This window comes from Anser cygnoides, chromosome 5, assembly GCF_040182565.1.
Source record: "Anser cygnoides isolate HZ-2024a breed goose chromosome 5, Taihu_goose_T2T_genome, whole genome shotgun sequence".
Taxonomy (NCBI): domain Eukaryota; kingdom Metazoa; phylum Chordata; class Aves; order Anseriformes; family Anatidae; genus Anser; species Anser cygnoides.
In genome coordinates, this window is record NC_089877.1 from 4957966 (window position 1) to 4978389 (window position 20424).

At 35.9% G+C, this 20424-nt stretch overlaps 1 long non-coding RNA gene across 6 annotated transcripts in view; it reads left to right on the plus strand.

Annotated features, from left to right (window-relative positions):
- The window catches only part of LOC106033940 (uncharacterized), a 287150-nt gene extending 273350 nt beyond the window's left edge, over positions 1 to 13800 (plus strand). For 5 of the 6 annotated variants that reach the window (XR_010831755.1, XR_010831752.1, XR_007165598.2 and 2 more), the window contains one exon: positions 513 to 2647. This is a non-coding gene — a long non-coding RNA (uncharacterized lncRNA). Of the gene's footprint in view, positions 1 to 512; positions 2648 to 9251 lie in introns of those variants that run through there. The other variant, XR_010831753.1, reaches the window with a different exon arrangement.
- Positions 13801 to 20424: the final 6624 nt, after the last annotated feature.

The window sequence follows — 20424 nt, forward strand, 5'->3', positions numbered from 1 at the left end:
AATGCAATGTGAAGTAGCACGTCTAAATAGCCTGTCAAACTTTTTTGATGTTAGCAAACCCACAGATGGGATTCATTTCCATGCTGTTCAAAAAACGTAAACGATACAAGGACATTAAAGAGCATTAAACTACTTGATGACATTTTGGTCACATTAATGAAAAGTGGCATTTATAAACTACTACAAAAAGATGGAGGGGGGGGGGAGAGAGCAGAGAGAAAATGGAAAGAGAAAGGAAAGGAGAAGCGAGGAGGGGAAAAGGAATTAAAATCAATTAAAAAAAATCCCAGAAGGAGCTGGGTAGTCTCTGGACACCATCAAAGAAATTAGGGTCTTAAAATTAAATAAACCCCAGAGTGAACTTTTCCCTATATGTGTGCACATGTGCCTGTGCTAACACTTGGGTGAAAAGACCCACAATGGTCAGGGATTCCTGAGAGGGAAGTGTAACTGCATGCTTTTGGCTACGCTTACATCTGTTCACTCATAGAGTGTACCTTCCTCACTTACAGAATCCCATTGATGATACCAGTGATGAAAATGTTGCTGAATGTAAGAAAGGGTATCAAAATCCAACCTCACCAGCTTAGTCCCACTCAGCTGAAGCCTAGTTTGTCATTCAGTGACATATATGAAGACATTTCCCACAGCATCCAAGAGCATGAGGTCACACTACAGCCTGTAAACCTGCAAGGGACTCTAGCACATGTCAAGAGAGTGAGAGCTAGCAATATGAAAACATTTGGCTATGGGAAGTTCTGAGATCCAGTCCTGACACTTATACAACCTGTTAGGCATGTTCAAATAAGGACTGGAACCTGTCTGGCTATAAGGGTTAAGAAACTGCTGGTTCATCTGCTGGAACAGCAGAGGCCTTGGAGCTGGCTGCACCTGGATGCCAGCCTTGCTGGGAAGAAGGACAGACAGAAGACATGCTGCTCTGGCTACGCCAGTGCCACTAGCAGCCGCAGCATATTTTTTTTCCAGTATTCGCGGTTACATTAATTGCTAATGACAAAGGCAACCTTCACTCTGTGTGGTTTCCTGCCCATATTTGGATCCTTTACAAGGCCCCCCTTTTTCTTCCTCTCCTCCCCCTACCATCATGCCTTCCCTTTTTCTGATAGGAAATGCAACCCGAGATGTGCGAAAAAACAGTGCGCATATTGTCATTTAATTGGCCCCTTGCTCAGGCGCATCGGGCCTCAGCGCGTGTGCTGTAGGGTGTCTGCTCCACAACAGGAAAGAATAAACCCAGACTCAAATCATAGGAAATTCATCAAATATGCTTCTTAGAGTTCTGTCTTTCAAGGTCTGTTTCCCTGCCATATGATCTCTATAAACCAAATTACTGCTGGCCTGAGTACAAGACTGGAGGCGCCTGGGGCTAGCATATAATGAATGCCAAATGCATGTGACAATAGACTGATCATGGAGAAGAATTGAAAATTTTTTAAGTAGTTCTTTTACTTCATTTATAAAAACCAAACTGACTACACTTAATATCTTTAAAAGGAGCCAATCATTTCCCTGCAGTTCCAGACGTGCATAACAAACCTTTTATATCAACCCCATTAAACAGCTAGGACACAAGATATGTTGGAATAACGCTGAATAAAGTATAAAAGAGAAAGTAAATGAAAAATACCTTGTTTTAGGTGGGGAGGAGTATATACATTATTGAATTAGCTCAATTTTTCCTTTTATGAGCCTTTGCACATAAAGATTCTGCCCTTCACGTGCAATACAAGAGGGTAAACTTATGCTGGAATGTATCTCCCAGAACTGAGATTCTAAAAAAGTATGAAAGCTGCTTAAAGGCTAGACTGATGTAAGATGAATGATTTTTATTAATTTGTGCAATAAACAGTCAACCAGAAATTTCTATCCCTATGTTGCCAACTACTCCAAATAACCTAACAAATGTTGCTATTGCAGCATCACAGGAAATGTGAAATCTCCAGAAGAAAAAATATTACATTCTTTACTACAGACAGAGGGTAATTAATACTGCTTTTTAGGTTTTAGAAAATACTGCACTTAGAACTGCAAGTCAACTAACAGACCGTCTATAACCTATAAATGCTTCCATATTCACAGACATCAGCAGTCTTGGAGTTACAAAAAAGTAATAATACATACATATTAATGGATTGCAGTTTGTCCTTCGGGGAATATATTTTTTAAAAGGGCTAAGGCAGCAATAATAGCTCCTCTAAAGCCTCTAAATGCTATAATTGTTTTATATGAATTACAGTGCTCGTATTAATTAATGATGAATGTTTTGTGTATGTAAGTATTTGATGGATGCAGCCAAAGAAAAAATGAAATAGTCTGTCTTTTAAGTTGACGTTAAAAAAAAAAAAATGCTGCTGTTTGAAGGTTTGGATCTGGTTAAATACAAGATTATTTTAACCACATTTCAATGAGGAACATGAAATACGGCCCATGAGGTCATGCAATTCAGCAAAACATTTTTTTCTTTCCTTTTTTTTTTTTCATAGTTAAATAGAAACAAAAGCAAAATTGCCAGAATACCTCTTTAGTCATATTTTATCAAAGTGCTTAAGAAAACTGCCTGTAGCTATTAAGTTGTATCTATAGTGCAGTCTGTTGAAAGACTCTAAAGATGCACTGACCTGCAAACTCCTAGTACTCCTCTTGAAAGCGGTAGCTGTGTTTGACGTGCTAGGAACACACATGGACAATTAGGTCTCAGTCCATATTGTGGAGAGTTACTGCATGGAGTGAAAAGGAAACTTGAAACAAGGTAAAGAGAAGAGCTTTCAGGAACAGCATTGCAATTCTGGAAATCTATCTCTAATTTCTATTAGATGGAGTCTAATTTCTATTAGATGGAGCCATCTAATTTCTATTAGATGCTATCCTTTTTCTTAGGTATTGGTTGTATCTACAATCCTGTACAGAGCAGGTTCTGTTCTTCTGTCACTGTAAAGCAGTTGGAAATAGCTCTACTGAAATTAGTCATATTTACCCAATATGAAACCACCAGCAGTGACATGGGGATCAGCATCTGTTCTATGTTTGCTTTGGTGTGTGTGAGCAAAGGAAATGCTTTTTCAAGAAACAAAACAAAATTGTGTTATCTCCGTTTTGAAGTCAGAAACAAGTGTAGAATTATTTTAATTTCAGTTTAAGATATTTATTCCCACCCATAGAACTTCTTTAACCTGGTCATAAAAACAGGAGCTAGCAAGATATTAGTTTGCATGGAAATATTTATCAAATACTTGTTTCTGATTTCATTACACAGAATGCCATAATGTACATAAACACAAACGATTAGTTATTCTGGACTATAAGAACAGCCATCACATGAAACATTCTCCATATTTCCCCCAGACATTTATAGACAAACAAGAATATCAATAGGCTACTTATAAAATAATGCAAAACAAGGCATATAGTGACTAGAAAGTCATGCTTTTTACATGAAACAAGCAAGCAAAATACTTTTGATGAAGTGTTGCACTCTCATAAAATCCCTTCCATGATTTTAAAACACCTTTGCTTCCTCCTCACTGAGAGTTCTTTCAGAACTTTCAGTCTACACATATTCATGACTAATTTATATCAGTTTCATCTTGTACCAATATTATCACATTCATAATTTCATTTACCTTCATGTCACTAACTATCCTATTTAAACAAATTTAGGAGAAGTCAGCAGAATACAACTTTTCTCTCTTGGCCACTGCTGCAATGAATCTAGAACCTCTGATTGCTCTCCATCATGCCATCTGTAGGGCCACTAATCCCTAAGCAGTCACCTCAGTCAGGTCACTCTTTGTCTACCGTTTACTGCCAATGGGGTGCAGGATGTTTTAACTCTTCTGCATCAGCATGCTGAAACTTACAACAGCATATGGCCCTGGATCATGAATTTGCAACCTCAGAGATATTTAGAGCAGGTTCTCAAACTTTTTGGCTGTACATGTGGCAGATTGTTGCATTTCAGATACAAAATTGCCTAAGGCATCACTGAATCCACAGAGATTTGGACAGACATTCAGTTGTATCAATAACAGTACAGTACAGCAGAGAAAGTATAGTACAGTAGAAACAGCTATCATTACTTGGAATTGCCACTTCAGGCTTTGATATTCTTTTCTACTTCTATAAATTCCCTTGGCAAACTGAATATATAGTCAGCAACAGAAAAAGCAATCTTTAACAACAAATAATCTAGATTATCTCAAATATACCGGGTCTATTTCTTCAGGAATGCATATGCATTGTATACTTTGCAAATATTCAAAGTGCATTTATATGCAAATATATATATATAAATTATATCTATATGCATTGTATGCTTTGCAAACACAATAATCAGAAGTATAGAATTTCTTATTGTTTGTGTATTATATACTAAGTAACTGTTAAAAGAGTGATGTTACGAGGGGTGAAAATTCAAGACCTCAAAGGTAGAAATAAAAAAAAAAAAAGAAGGTTGGCTGCATAAACTTAATTCAGCCTCCTTACTTAAAATCTGTCAATTTTCTACAAGATCCTGCATCTAAGAATACAAAGGGATACTAGTGTAGCAGCTGTTCAAAATTTTTTCTCTTTATTGTTCAATGTACTGCCTCTGACTTTATTTATAAAGTACTGTCCAAGCCCAGTTTTGAAAACAGAATTACTAAGTCCTCTGTGACTTTTGGTAATACATATTGTAACATTCTGAGGTTTTACCTTACTACATATCCATGAGTTAAGGGAATATTAACAGCTCTTACAGATAGGAACAGCACATAAATTAAAGACGTCTACCTTCTTTTGTGTCTAAATCTCAGGTCCAAAATACCTGCTTCAGACTATTTAGCTCTATGGATAAATCAGTTGCAACTATATATACTTTAACAAATGAAAGCATTGTATCTCCAGCTAGGTCCTCCAAAAGAGAAGACAGACAAAGAAGTAACTCCTTAAAAGCATCGCTTGACTGAGATACATAAAAAATGCTATGGTAAAGGACAACAGTCCTGTACCATAACCAAGAAAACATTATTTTATCCTTCTTGCAGTCTTTTAGTGAATTAATGCTTAATTAGTGCTTAACACCTTGAACTGCCACACCTGGAATACAAGGAAGGAAGTCTAACGATTAATACGCATGATAAATTCTATGGGATTGACAGAATTTACACTACTGTGTCCAAGAATGTACCTTAGATACCAAATATTTAAGACTGGTTATTTTGTGTAAAATAATAAATTTGTAATTTATTACTGAACAGAATCAAAAATGGGCATTTCTGTGTAAGCGTAGCAGCACCCTGAAATTAGACAACTGCTTCTAATAGGAAAATTCAAAAACCAAACTAGGTACTTAAAAACAGACCTCAGCAACTGATGATCAGCCTCAGCCAAATGTCTTTTTAATTGGTATCCAATACTGAAAGGCTCCATAGAGCTTCTCCTTGCTTTACTTGAGATTCCTTGAAATACACTCCATGACTACATTTCCAATATCTTCCAGAAGGACTTTGAAAGCAGCAAAGGAGTGATGATGGAGGGGCAACAGTCTCATTTCCACTATTATTCTTTTCCTGAAAATACATGTGCAAAGTACTTTGAGGAATAAAGACTTGAAACAGTAAAGTTTTAAGGCCCAAACAATGGCTGGGACCCAACTGCAATGTATACTTTCTTAAAACATATTAGAAAGCAACTCCAATCTGAAGAAATTTAACTGGCAAGGCAAAGAAAGCAAAGGATAGCAAGAAATCCAAAAATAGAATCAGTGAAGGAACCTGACCAAGCTGATGACCAGCAGTTCTGGGAACAGGCTCTACGTTTCCTGAATACTTGTCTGCTGCTGCTGTTGACATCTGGCAAATACTAGGTTTTGGGGAAAGATGAAGTGGGAGGTCCTTAAAAAGTGCTCATCAAAACTAAGTAGGAATAAAGTTCTCCCTGAATTCAGTCACCTTTCAGATTATTCCCCAGGATGAAGCATTATCTTCTTCAGGTGACAATAGTTAATAAGAGATGCCTGGTTTGTTCATATGTAGAAATGATCTTTTCACAAAAATCACTCAAAACTGTACCCATTTTTTCAATAGGAAACAAGGAAATTTAATGCTGGTTTTAAGCGTGTAAAGGGCTGCAAAGTTAATTGTAGTCATAATCTCAGTCCTGACAATGTAACAAGTTTATCATTGCTAATACTAATCAAGATTTAACATACAGATGAATGTAGAGTATCTTGTTAAAATTCAGCTTTTAACAAAGTTATCAGAATATTGCAAGAATACTTGTCACACATTCAGATCATAATGGCAACCACTGAACCATAACTATTGTATAGGCTAATTCTGAAAATCCATGAGGCACAGATGATTGAGAAAGAAAAATCAAAACCTGCCTACAGTTCAAGTACGGAAATTAAAGGGTTACATGCATACAAAAATCCAAATGAGTTAATAAACACCTCAGGACAGCCAAAAAATAGTTTAGTTGAACATGTGTGCTTCTTGTTTATGCACACGTTTTGAAGAATGTTTTTCATAAAAGAAATATAACACTGTTCAATGCTCATTCACTGTGTTTCTGGGGATATGTCTTGGCTGCGCTATAATCCAGAGTTTAGACTGTTACTGAAAGAAACAATTCTCTTTTGAGGCAGTCGTGATTTAATTCTCCTGTTAGGGTGGAAAAGTTCTTTTTACCCTCCATTTTCCCTCCTCTTTTTGCTGTTACTGTTACTGTTACTTGCTGTTACTTTGCTGTTTACTGTTACACATATATATAATAAATACCAACAGAAGCAGGACAAGTGCATGACAACATCAACTTTCAAAGGACAAATAATGTAGAAAAGGTATTAGAAAGAAGCTCAAACCATGAATGCAAGCATCCAAAAATGCATCGTCAACAGATGAACAGAAATGATACCACACAGATTTGGCAATTTATAACATGAGGGGCCTATGAAGAACAAAAAACAAGATTTCACTTTATACTACTGAATGCTCAGTGCTTTCAAGATTCGTGTACCCCACTGGAGTCCTTCCATGTTATTATAATATAAAGCTAGTTAGAATTTCTCAGGAAGAAGGAATCTCTTTTCAGTTTTATCCACTACTTGCAACACCAACATTTTTCCCCCCCTCATAACAGTTACCTTTTAAAAGCACTCAGGATGAATTGCTGCTCTTACTCATATATTCTTCAAAGCATGTGCTAAATACTCTAGGTGAAACTTTGTCACCACCCTCCCATCGCCTTCACCCCCTACCCATTCCCTGTTTAACTCAATGGGAGTTTTGTTACTGAATTCAGAGAAACCGGGATTTCATTCCTTCTCATTAGAAGGTGTTCAGGCACCACAGGCTTTTGTTTGGCAAGATCTAGTTTCCATTTTATCCATACTATCAGAGCTCTGGGAACAGGCAAGATCAACTTCCCAATGAATTCTGAGACCATTTTGTGTACCTTTCAGTCAACTACAGAATCATGCTCACTCAGCTGTCAGGTATTCTTTAAATAATTTCTTCTTTAGATTTTAAGCAATAAGCTAAGACAATGGGACAAATTCCATTTCCAGTGGTCTTAACATAAATTTAAAGGTCCTGTATTTATACTACTGGTAAGTGAGGTATTTGTCTTTAGTCCTCTCTTTGTGACAGATATCATTACACAGCCTGAAAATCTATGAAGTTAATTTTACTAGGCTCATCCAATTGATTATACCCTAATTCCTCAAGTAACTTTTACACAGAATACAAGTAGATATTGCTTTTCTGGAAAACACAATTCAATTATGCTAGTTAGTCTTTAAGAAGTAAACACAACAACATCTCTATACACAGACTGTATCCAACTGTTTTGTAAGCTAAGTTTTTCAGTGCTTAAGCTTTGTACATGAAGCAGGTAATTGTACAATTGTCAAATTTTCCTCATCTTGATTTTGAGAATCTTAGCCATAAAGATGGCTCATCAGAGCCTTTTAAGTCACTAAGACAAACTAGCTGTTTTATACAGAGGGTAAATCAGTTAGTGATTTCATAGCCATTTCACTTCCAGAAGTGTCATATATGCAAGTGGGTGAGGCCACCCACATGGTCCAGTGTTGTGGTCTGGTTGCTCAGTTGGAAAAAGCCATATAAAGTCAGCTTTTGGCTTCTGTCAGTGCATCCAGATGATTTCAATTTGTTAGGATTCCACTAGAGTGGTCAGCATTACTTTGACAAAGCTGTGCCAACAGACAACTCTGCAGCTTTAGAATTTAAATACACACTGGGACTAGGCAGAGGTACAGTGCTTTCTGCTTTACAGTCCATTACCCATATGGCTTCTTAAATTTGGGTCTATTAGGTAGCTCCCATACATGTGAGTGCTTATTATGTGGCTTACACACAATAAACACTTTACTTACCTCAAGTTTCTACTGATGAAGTAGGGAAAGATTATGACAATAGCTGTGCCTTAGGGAACTGTACATTGAGTTCATTTTTAAGTACAGCTCAGGCTCCTGAAACTTACAGTTACATAAGAGTGAGCTTGTCCATTTGCAGTCAAATCAATGTCAAAACAATTGACACTACAAATTTTATGCTTATTTCTAAGTAATTTAATTTGTGTATGATGGGCAGCATACCAGAGAGGCCATTCTCTTTTTCAGCTTGTGTTTGGCATCCGTACCTTTGAGCACAAAAAGTCCTTAGGATCATATAAGATTATCTATTGATAACAGAAAAGTTTAAGCATTGACAAGGTGCTCCTTCATTTTTTTGATAGAGTATATGGTAAAAGAGTAAAAGAGATAGCCTATATGGTAAAAGAGAGGAAACAGTCTTGGCACTTCTTATGTTCCTGGTGTTCAGCAAGTTAACCATCAGTATGAATCCAACTTCATATTAGCAAGAATTTCATGTTCTCAGAGTTTCCATCCACTGGTTTCTATTTTGTTAGAGAGATGGTGCATGGAGAACAAATGGATTCTCCTTCTGGACATTCTGACTGTTGTATAGGTTGTTAAATCATCAGAAGAATTAAGTGTTTTAAAAGTATCTGGGACTGAGACTACAGTGCATGGTATATAAGAAACATTTCTTAGCTAAGTACTGTATGTACTTGGAAAAGCAAGTAACATTGCAGATGCCACTGATTAACTCATTACCTGCAACAGAATTTCCAGGTTGGAATCCTCCAAGAAGCAGTTTACTATGCAAAATTGATAGCAAATGCCCTTCTTTTTACTTCCTTGTCTTGTCCTTCTTCACCAGAACATGTAAAAGATGACTTATAGAAAGTGAGATGTTTCTACAACGAAGTCTAATATAAAAGGTAAGTGCCTGGACCAAGACAAAGAGCATTTCATGACACTCCATTTCCAGCAGTCAGGGAATAAACCCATCAACTAATAGTAACCTGACTGGTAGACATATACATTCTTTCCTGTTTTTTATTAAATTTATGGACTTCCTGAGCCAAATATGAATCTTAAGTTTACAGAACTGCTAAAGGCTTGGAACATCTTACAGGCCTGACATTGAGCTGATGGTCTACCCAAGTTAATAGAAGCCCGGTAAGTAATATAAGTGGATTTTGCTCCCAGTAGAAACTTGAGCTATTTAACAATAGGAAGTCAGGATCATCTCTGTGTTGTTTCAAGTCCATTTTGGAAAACATGGACAATAAGTAACTGACATTACTATGAAGAACTGACTATTGTATGCAACAGCAGAAAGGACCAAGCAGATAGTACTTCTCTTGACTAAGCAAATATCAAGCTAAGAGTCCCAAAACTGGGACAGCCAAAGCTATTACAGTTGAAAGTGTTATGAACAGAACTTGAAACTGAGGTTTATGAAATCTATAGCTTCTCTTGAATCTTCTCAGAATTAACTTGGGAAGCCACTGGTTTGAGGATCTGAAACTCTGCCACTGGTAGAACGTATACAAAGAACAAAACATGAACCACAACAAATATAAGAAAATCATAGGCTACAAGGTAAAAAAATTCTCTTTCCAGCACTGCAGAAACCAAATAAAGAATCTATACCCTTACACAGTAAGTCAAAGATACAAGACCCAGTGTCATCCCTTCACATACACATGGAAACTCGATACAAAGTTCAACTCACTCAAACACAAAAAAAGTTTTTTTAAAAGCCAAGAATATTACTCTAAGCAACCAATAACTGCAACAAACAACTATAAGAGTTAAAATCTCTACATTCCCAAGTGATTCACAAAAGATCACAAGTGCCTTTGTATTCATCTGAGAGCAAGGTGCTCATCCTTTCTGAAGTTGTTCAGCACTATGTGTCTATGCTTACTGTGTCAAAACCATTCAATAAAGAAAAAAATGGTAATCTGATTTTTTCAAAAAAAAAAGACAAACTCAGCCTATGTTTCATCAGCAAAGAAAGATTTTATTCTAAGTGTTCTCATCTCACTGGAACTAAAGAGACACCAGTTCCATAGGAAAACACGCTTAAAGAAAGATCATTTTGGAAAAACTTTAAATATCCCTAGATCCTTTCCACCTTGTGATGCCTATTTAAATGAGCAGCAATATATCAAACTTGAACTCTTAGAATAAACATCTGAACAATGTAATTACTATACTTAGCATACAAGTAATCTCAGGCCAAGATTTAGTCTTTGGAATATTTGCTACCATTGTACCACATACATGTTACTACTGGGAGTAACAACTGTTCAATATTAGGCATTTTTGTATTTCAGTCTCCAAACATGAGAAGTAAATGAGGTATTCTGCACAAACTAAAAATGTACAATGCCTATACATCCAGGCTTAGCTTAGGAAATGATCTAATAGCTAACACAGGCCATTCTCCCACCTCAGACTTTGTGAAAGCAGTGAACCCCAGCTAATACTTCATCCAAACAATTCTGATCTACTTTTTGGCAGCAAGCCCTTAGAACAGTGGCCTTCTCCACATTTTTTCTCTCTGGGGACAGAAATAATTTTCAGAAATTTCAGACAGAAATAATAAATGTCCATCTAACAGTTTTAGTATTCATACTAACAGAATTAAGTTAGTTTTAGTTGCAATTCAATAACATTCTATTTAAATGGAAAAGGAACATATAACTTTTAAAGTATCTAGTCTTGATCTAACAGAGTGGCTAGACTTTAAAAAAGATTGTGAAGGTGCTAACCCAGCGTGTCTTTAAGGATCCTCTGATATGACATACTGCAAACAACCTTCTACCTATGATCGAAACAAAGGGAGAGGTTTTCTTCTTTTACCTTCCACAAGATGGGGAGGGTACAGATGCTGTTACTAGGATGTGAATTGAGAACATATCAGACAGAAGAATCTGAATCTGAAAAAAGTTATGCTGTTAAGCACAAGAGACTTCAAAACCATCACAGAGAGAACATCCATCGCTAGGATACAAAAAGACTAAAAACAATTAGAACAATTAATCTGTTATTTACATCCAATAAAAACACATGTAGTAACAGGAAAATGATTGAAAACACAAAGGAGAGGAACTGAATCCAAAGAGAACTTAAAAGAAAAAAATCAGATGTTTAAAACTGCACCTTTATCTGAAAGTTATAGTGCAGACCAAAGCATAATGAAACACACACATTAAGCTTGTTTTCCAAGGTGTGTATTGCTGTTGTTTGTTTTTTTTTTTTCACACAAATCCATCTACATAGACTTCATTATCAATACTATATATTTGGAGCTGGTTGAAAAAATTCTGTGTGATTTCTTGCCGGATACAAATCATATGCCTTGAAAAAGGATTAGCTGGATAACTCACAAGTCCCCTAGGGAAAATATGTTGTACAGACTATTCCTCATAAGTGGGGATTAATATCAAATCCCACAGGAAGTCATGCACTGCAGTGTTTGTTTTCATTTCATTTATATTTACTGGCAGTTTATACTGTTCTTTCAGCTTGTGTTAAACACTGCAGCATGACAGATTTTTTCAGCACATGTAACATCATGTCTTGTATTTTGACCATCTGAAAATATTTACTTGATATAATTGTTGTCCAGTGGGTCTTACAAAATTGCAGATAGTATAAACCTCAATTTAACCACATGGAATGTTTCTCCTTATAGAATTTTTATGCTTAAAACATTTACAAACTTAATACTGTATTGACGTGACAGCTGCTGCCACTGCTCACCATTAATCTCACTGTTGATGTTCTCACCCTTAAGCAGTCTTCATTCATTTTTTACTGTCATTAAACCCGGAAATTTTCCCTGTATCTGTACATTCCCTGTCACTTTAGTTTACGGTTTACTTTATGCCACTTCTGGCCAGCTCTAATTACTCTTTTTGTACCTTTCCCCACATTTTTTAGAACTCAGTTCTTCCCAGCCCCATAACCAGCCTGTCCTTTGAAATCAGAAAACAAATTCTCATTGAAAGTATAGTGAAAAGGCAAGAACATCATGCAAAATAGTATTCAACACATCCCAGCACTGATACTGCATTTTCCTCTTAAAAGCCTCCAAACTGCAGGAATTGTTTGAGCTATCTAATCCGGTACTCTACCATCAGCTAATTTTAGACAATTAGTGGTAGGCATAAAAACAAACAAAAAAAATGGTAAGTAATTTTTACTATCAGTTTCCTCAGAACTCTTCCCTCAAAACTTGGCTGGATGAGAACTGCAGCACCACTTGATCTAATTTCAAAGCTGGCCCTGCTTTGAGAGGAAAGGGAGAGACAGGGTGTGGACTAGATGATCTCAATAGAGCCCTTCCAACTGAAATTTTCTGATTCTTTTCTTTTAACTACGGCTGCCCAATACCCAAAATGGTATCTGTAATCATTAGTTCGTGATTATAGCCAGAGCAAAATGTCATTCATGTAGTAAATTCAGGTAAGAAAAGCACGACATAAGAACAGAGCTATGAGCCAAAATACGTCTTACTGAGGTAAAATGAAAAGTCAAGTGTTATCCTATAGACCATCTCAGAAATGAGAGGAAAAGAGGATAAGGTGATTGTTCTATGGGTATTTTTCTATGTACAGTCTTTTGACGTGGAAATGTTTCTAAAACGTGACTGTAGGAAGTGTGGAAGAGCTTTGTTCATTCATTACTAAGAACCACAGAGACTGTGAATGGACAGTACTAACTGCTTTAACTACTAATAAATGCCACTGTACTAGACAAATCTTCCTTCGCATTACCTGAGGCTCAATATTTGTAAATCTCTGTTTGACTTAGCAGTCTTACCTTTACGAAATACTCATACACATCAATTTACCTGAGCAATGCAATGTTATAACATCATATACACCACCTGTGTTGTGTGTACATTTATTGTCTGAATTCTTCTAGGTTTAATATGAATCATCTTTTCAGATTCTTCAAATTAAATAAATTTAATTTCTCCGTAAATTGTCTTGACCTGCATTACTGAATACTGTCACTATTGTTACGCTGTACAAGAACCTGTTATTGCACATTTTGTATACGTTGCATCTTCAGTCTCTCCAAAAAGAGAACATGGACGGATGGAATAAATTGAAATACATGTGACAGATAACTGATGTTGTGCCATTATATAGAAAATGTCCTTGTATCAAAACAGAAGTCTAACTTTCCATCAAGTATTGCAAAAACACACAAAAGCCCTTGCCTAAAAAGATATAGTTTTAGGATATGGTAGTGCAACTCTGCTAAGTAGCATAGGGAGGGGAGATGGAAGGCAGTGACAAACTTTAGCATATGCTACCATCTTCTTAAGACTTTCTCTGGAAGTTGCCAGCACAGGCTAAACCTCTCATTGCATGTAAATGCAAAACATTGCTAGAAACATTAAAAACATCCTGTTCTGTAAGATCATGTGTAAACCTTCCCTGCAGTGTTCTTCATTCCATGACTGCTTGTAAACCCTGATAATATTTTATTTATTTCTTATTGTAATAATTTTATTGCAAAGAATAAGAAGAAATCCTTTATGATACCAGAGTTGGTCATCCATAGTCTCTCAGTGTGGCAAACACCCATTAAATGTGTCAAATGACTGATTAACTGAATTTAACGGGGTAAGGGAGGGAGGCAGGAAGAATGCAAAGAGAATGCTGCACTTGTCTGAGAAGTGGTTTGCATCTAAACTACTAAATGTTTCCTTTGACCAATCAATATTAGCATTACATGAAAGCCACCTACTAGTACTGACAGTTTTTATTTGTTCCTTGCAGGTTTGATGTAGGGGCTTGGTGTTTTCATTTGTTTTTGTTTGTTTGTTTGGTGTGTGTGTGTGTGTGTGTGTGTGTTTTGTTGTTGTTATTTTTAACAACGGGATTTTCCAGGAGCAATTTTAACCACAGTTCCTAGGCAGTAAGAAAACAATTGAATACAGGGTCAAGAAAATAGATTCATCCATATACAAATTGTCAAAATACCTGTTTCAATCCTATAAAGACAGGTAAACAGTATTCAAGCTTTGACATTCTTTATGAAGTAATCAGTATTAATTTCTTCTGTTCCGATTTTAATTACATACCATTGCCTTCCGGAGAGGACACTACTAGAAGTATAGCTGTCAGATGGAAATTAACTTGCTAGTAGATGACCACATACTTCATGAATTATACATGAAACTTTGTCTCTCAGCGACTGTTGCTAAACGACTTTTTCATCATTCTTATGTTTAAACAAACCACAATAGTTTTTAAGTAAGTCTGATCAGCAGTAAGGAGATCATGATAAAATGCTAAGAATGATTTCTAAAATAGTGTTTGAGGCACATTTCATATTGATATGTTTAGCTACAATTTGGGTCATGTTCCTCTGCTCTTAGTCGTTAGCAGAATGATAGGCAGGCCACTGCATTCACTTTCAAATACAACATTGATAGCTGGATTTACATTTCTTTTTAAGACTCAGCTTTTGCAAACAAGCTTTAGATTTCAGACATAATTCTGTTATTCAAATGGGAGAAGAGTTTGATAGCTATGCTAATCACTTTTATCTGAGAAAACATAACTAATAGCTTGGTTTACATTTGCTTACATTTATGAGCATAATTTTAGTACATAATTTTATTGCTCTATAAAACATAATACTGCATTAGTCCGCTCTTAAAAAAAAAAAAAAAAGTTACCTTAGAGTGATTTGCACTTAAACCTTCACACTACATTTAAATGACAGTATCATTTTAAAATTTTAACCTTTAAAAATCAATTAAAAAAGAAACAACTCATATAACAATTAATCCTACATGGCTATTTTCTGTAGAGATAATATTCAGTGAATGTATTTAAGGTAGTCATAGCAGCATTGATCACAGGACTGTTTTGAGTCAGTTCTTCTCATGTATAAATTGGACTGAATGAAGATAATTTGTTCTTACGTCGCATGAAAGGAATCTCTTAAAATTCTCCACTGCTGTATACATTAACAAATTATGTGGAAGAAAAGAGGAATGATACACACAATCACTTTTTTGCATTCAGTGTTTTCAGCACTGGAAACTGAAAAGGAAATAATGCCTTACATTTTAAAAGGGTCAGTTATTACTTTCAGTGGCCCATAAAAATAAAGAAAATATGCTCTAAAGAACTCCATTTTGTAGTATTGTACTAAACGTTTCCTCTTGGAATCGTCATGGCTAATAATGATATGAGAACTATTTTCCAGGATGCAACTATGCCAATTGACACAACATAGTGATCTTATTACTAATAATACTCTGCACACACATAGCACCTTTCCTCTGAGAATTTGAAAATACATTTACAAATTTAACTTTACCATTCCCTTGGAGGCAGAAAAAGTGATGTGTAGAAATGCTAGACTCCCTGCGAAACCAAGAAATTATCTGTGACAGGACATGGATTTTCATGTGGCTCTCATTTTCTAGTCAGTCTTCTAAATAGTCTCTAAATAGTCAATTAAATAGTCTTAAATATTCAACAATTGGCCTTGCAATTGCATGCTGAATGTAATGCAATTTTTCCTCCTCACCAAGCCCCTTCTCCTCCACAGTAGGTTTTCTTCTACAGTATGGATTATTGCCAAATTAATACCCCTGTGCCTACAAATAGATATCCAGGAAATTAACCTTAGCTACACAAATCTGCAGACTTTGTATCTTAAAGTTAACCACAGGAATATTAAGGGGATATTTTGTCTTCCCTAATATTACAGAAACATTGTTTTGAAATGGCTTCCCTGCTTACTGACTGCAAATTAAATTATACTACTAAGCTAAATTCTTGGTACTTGATTTGATAGTTTTTTTGTTATTTGATTTTACAAGATCTTGGTAACTGTTGTATACTTCATATGATATATTACTGCATTAAGAATACAAAAAAAACATATTAGTATTACAGCTGTTCTATGACATTTGCAGACTCTTGTCTGGTCGAGATTTTGACAAATATGCATGTCAAAACCAGAAACTTTTTTGCTAAATTGAGCTAAACACAACTAAACAGAACCTTTTTGCATTTTACTGTAGTACCATGCATTCATAGTAAGGACAATGGGAAAGCTACACATACTATTTTAGCTTAAGAATAATGCCTTTTCCCAAACTGAATCAGAAAAAGTTAAAATAATGAGAATTTCTAGCCCAGAGAATATAAGCTGTAAATTGAAAACACCACATGCAAATACAGTTTACAATTCATTTTAGTAAACAACACTGCCAGATCTCAATTTTATATAAATCTTCACTACTTCTGAGACATACTGTGACCTAACTGTAGATGTCCAAAACTAAATAAACTGCTTAGATCCTGCTAATGGTCTATTCAGTCCACATTGCTGTGGAATGTAGCACTTGCTGGAGATGCTTCTGTCTCCACTGTAAAGCCCAATTAGACTATTTTATTAGTCAATTTAGATGAATCCTCCTAATTCTTTCCTTTAAAAATGTAATTTCTTTATCATATCGTTTCATATGAATTCTTTTTTTTTTTTTTTTTAAGAAGAACATAAAGTTCATAGCCTCATGGTTACAAAAACAGCTTTCAAAACATGATTAAAAGTCAATTAAATATTGAAGAATGAAGAAAGCATCTGGAAAGGAATGCAAATAAATCATTTAAGTAAAAATGTGTAATTCTAAACTCATGCTATTGGTATTCAAATCCAAATACCTGGAATGCTGAATCTTATTTCAAATCTGTTATTACTAATGATCTCAAAACTGTGAAAGGCGGGTGAAGAATAGCCTTGAGTATGACAGCACAGGGTAGAAAGTCTTGAGCAGGACAGAGCAGGAAATGGGCATTTTCAGTAGTGCAGACATGAAAAAAATGATAGGTTTTTCTCTCCCTACAGCAGCATGAAATTCTCTAAGGAATTTCAAAGCAATGCAATGTAATTTTTAAGACTGTATGTATACGTGTGGTGTAAATACTTGGTACTAGTCATTTCTTTTTCCTGTTACATATGCATGAAGGGAGGGGAAAATGGAGCAATACATTCCCCCTGCAAAACTGGCTGCAGAGCCCAGTTAAACTGTTGGTGAAACATTCATTGTGCACTGAAGAATTTGGCTTTCCATTCACATTTCTTCTGCCACATAACAATACAGCATACAGAATTTATCCTTAACTGTAATATATTAGGAAGAATTGTGATGGATTCCATGTAAATTTGATGTGAGAGGAAACCAGGACTCAGTAATTGTATTTGCACAATTTTATTCTTCTTCCTATTTAATACTAGACATTTATGATTTAGGAATAAAGCAGTAGCCCTTTCATTCTATGGTCATACAGTAGTGGTCAGTGTTAATGTTATTGAGGACATTTTTAATGACCTCAGCCACCAAAAGGGCACCATTAAGTCTTCCACCCATAAAAAAGGCATATCAAAAAAGCTGATATTCAGAAGAAGGGCTCACATATATACCTATACCAAACTTCTATCTTTCACATGCATACACACACACACCCCTTATATAAGGTAGTATTATATTTATACACACATGCACATTTGAAATGTTAGTGCCCCAAATAATTACAGTTTCACAGTCGCATTCACCTGAGAAAATAAAATTATTCTATTTCTGAACATGAAAGATAAGGCACAGCATTGTAGAAGACTGGCAGCAAGATTACATAGGAAGTCTATACCAGATTTGGGACTAAAGCCTCAGCTAAAGCAAAGATCCCAGAATCGCATTCACCTTTTTATTGTTGTTTTGGTTTTGATTTTCTCCATTTCATTTGTGTGGTTTTTGGTGCTTTTTTTTTCCTAAATTATCTCCTAAATTCATTCTTGTGTAACATTTTTATCACTTAAAAATAATTAGACTTGTCAAGATAATAAAAACAGCATGTCTTCTGTCACTCTAATTTTGTCCTATACTCCATTTTGTAACTGTGATAAAAACTTTCAGACACACTCTGAACTTCAAAATGGATGCACTGCTAGACCGTGAACGTAACAGCATGATATAATATTGACAGAATATCTAGTTCACTTGGCAGTTAATAGTTAATTCATTTCTATAAGAACTAGGTTCACGTCCAGATGACGATGAAGCTTCCAGTCAGATAAAAGTGAACAGCAACTTGAGTATAATATGAATGTAAGAAAATTAAAGATAAAGGAAATTGATAAAGCCATTTTGTCCATGATGGTCCATCTAATTATTTCCTAAATGGGAAAATGCTTTTGCCTTACCTGGTTGGCCACTCTGCACATTCAGCATGAAAAATGTGTCCTGACATCTGTTCTGAATTTTCATTTTATTTCCATGTATGCTCCTTTGTCCTGTCATCTGTGTCAGCCTGAAAACAACAACATGAAATGACAGGTTCTAATCACCTAAATGTTGAAAATTGTCCCTTTTTTTCTTAAGAAAAGGTTTCAATGGTATACCGTTTCCTCTGTCTCAGTTAAGTGTCTTCTAATTGCAGTCATGTTACAAAGCTCAGTAATACAGAACCAAACAGAGGTTTCTAACTGAGAAAATATGGGCTGCAAGACACAAAGAACAAAACTCAGATTTACAGAGTGGAAAATAGGTTCACTGGAAACACTGATTACCCTCCCCTTTCTACCAAACAAAACAATTTCTAGCATGAACACTTATTTGTGGGTCTGTCTTGCATTTCTTAATTGTCCATTACAATTATTCCTATCACTCTCCTGGCACTGACACAAAGAGTTTCCATAGCCTGAAAAGAGGCTGCAGTTAAGAGTTACCCTATCTCAGGATAACTTCCATGTGCTAAAGTCCACGTGTGATTCAAGACCAGGTTGGATGAGGCCCTGTGCAACCTGATCTAGTGGGTGGCATCCCTTCCCATGGCAGTGGGCTTGGAACTAGATGATCTTTACGGTCCCTTCCAACCCGAGCCATTCTATGATTCTGTGAGTCCTTCTGCATTACCTCTATACCAACAGAGTGAGCAAGACAGTGACTCCTTCAGAAACTTTGCAGCTTCACTGTAGTATCTATGTGCTTGGTTTGGTTCACATCCCTGGGAGCACCTAGAGACTAAAAACGGGTAAGTGCATGGATAATTCCCAGGGGTTTAAAATAGGGAGGATTCCAAATATTGGTCATTTTTGTGAAATAAGAAGAAAATAAGGTTTGCAGAGTTGCCAGTCAGTCTGTTTTGAAGATCAAGTGAGCGTCTTGTCAGACATCCACTATAAGGAGAGGAAGGCTCAAATATCCAGACCATCATCCCAGTCTTAGGCAATTAAATTTGCAGTCCATGTTAATATATGGATACATGTACAGGGCTTAAATCAGCAAGCTTTTCTACTGAACTGAGGCTGGCATACTGGTCAGCTTGCGATAACATTTCATCAAGAAACGGAAGCCTGATTTGTATCTTTCTCCTCCAAACTCAAGATAAGCCTGTTGAACCTTGAGTGAAGTCAGGGTTTAGCTCTGTCCTTTTTTTCTTTTTATTCACAAAAAAGCTAAACAAGCTTAACATGAGATCTGGTGACTAGTACCAATTTCAGCTAATCCACTTGGTTGCCGACTAGTTATGAAAACATTGATAACATTCTCTGATATGAAATAAGTCTATAAAATATAGGCTATTTGCTAATCTCACAAGTCAAATCCACATAAGTATCTTCTAGGCCTGATTTAATGAAAAATGTTTCACACACAGTATATAAATTATCTTCTACCCAGTAGCTAACAGCACCATTATTTTACTTTCCACAAATGAAATATGGGTATCTGGAAGGCTTCTTTTTTTAATCCTGTAAGAAAACTGATGTAATGTTTGTAGCTGGAATTTGCATCTAGCATAACAATAGCTATCATTGTGCTACTTTGCTGCATGGAGAAACATATCTGAGAGCAGGCTCAGATTTCTCCTTTCATCCTACCCAACAGTAAGTCTTAGGCCCCAGTCCTAAGAAAAGATTTTTGCCAACTATCTCTTCACCCATATATTGCCTCACAAAGGTCAGTGGACCTTTATGGATCATGCACAAATCTCCCA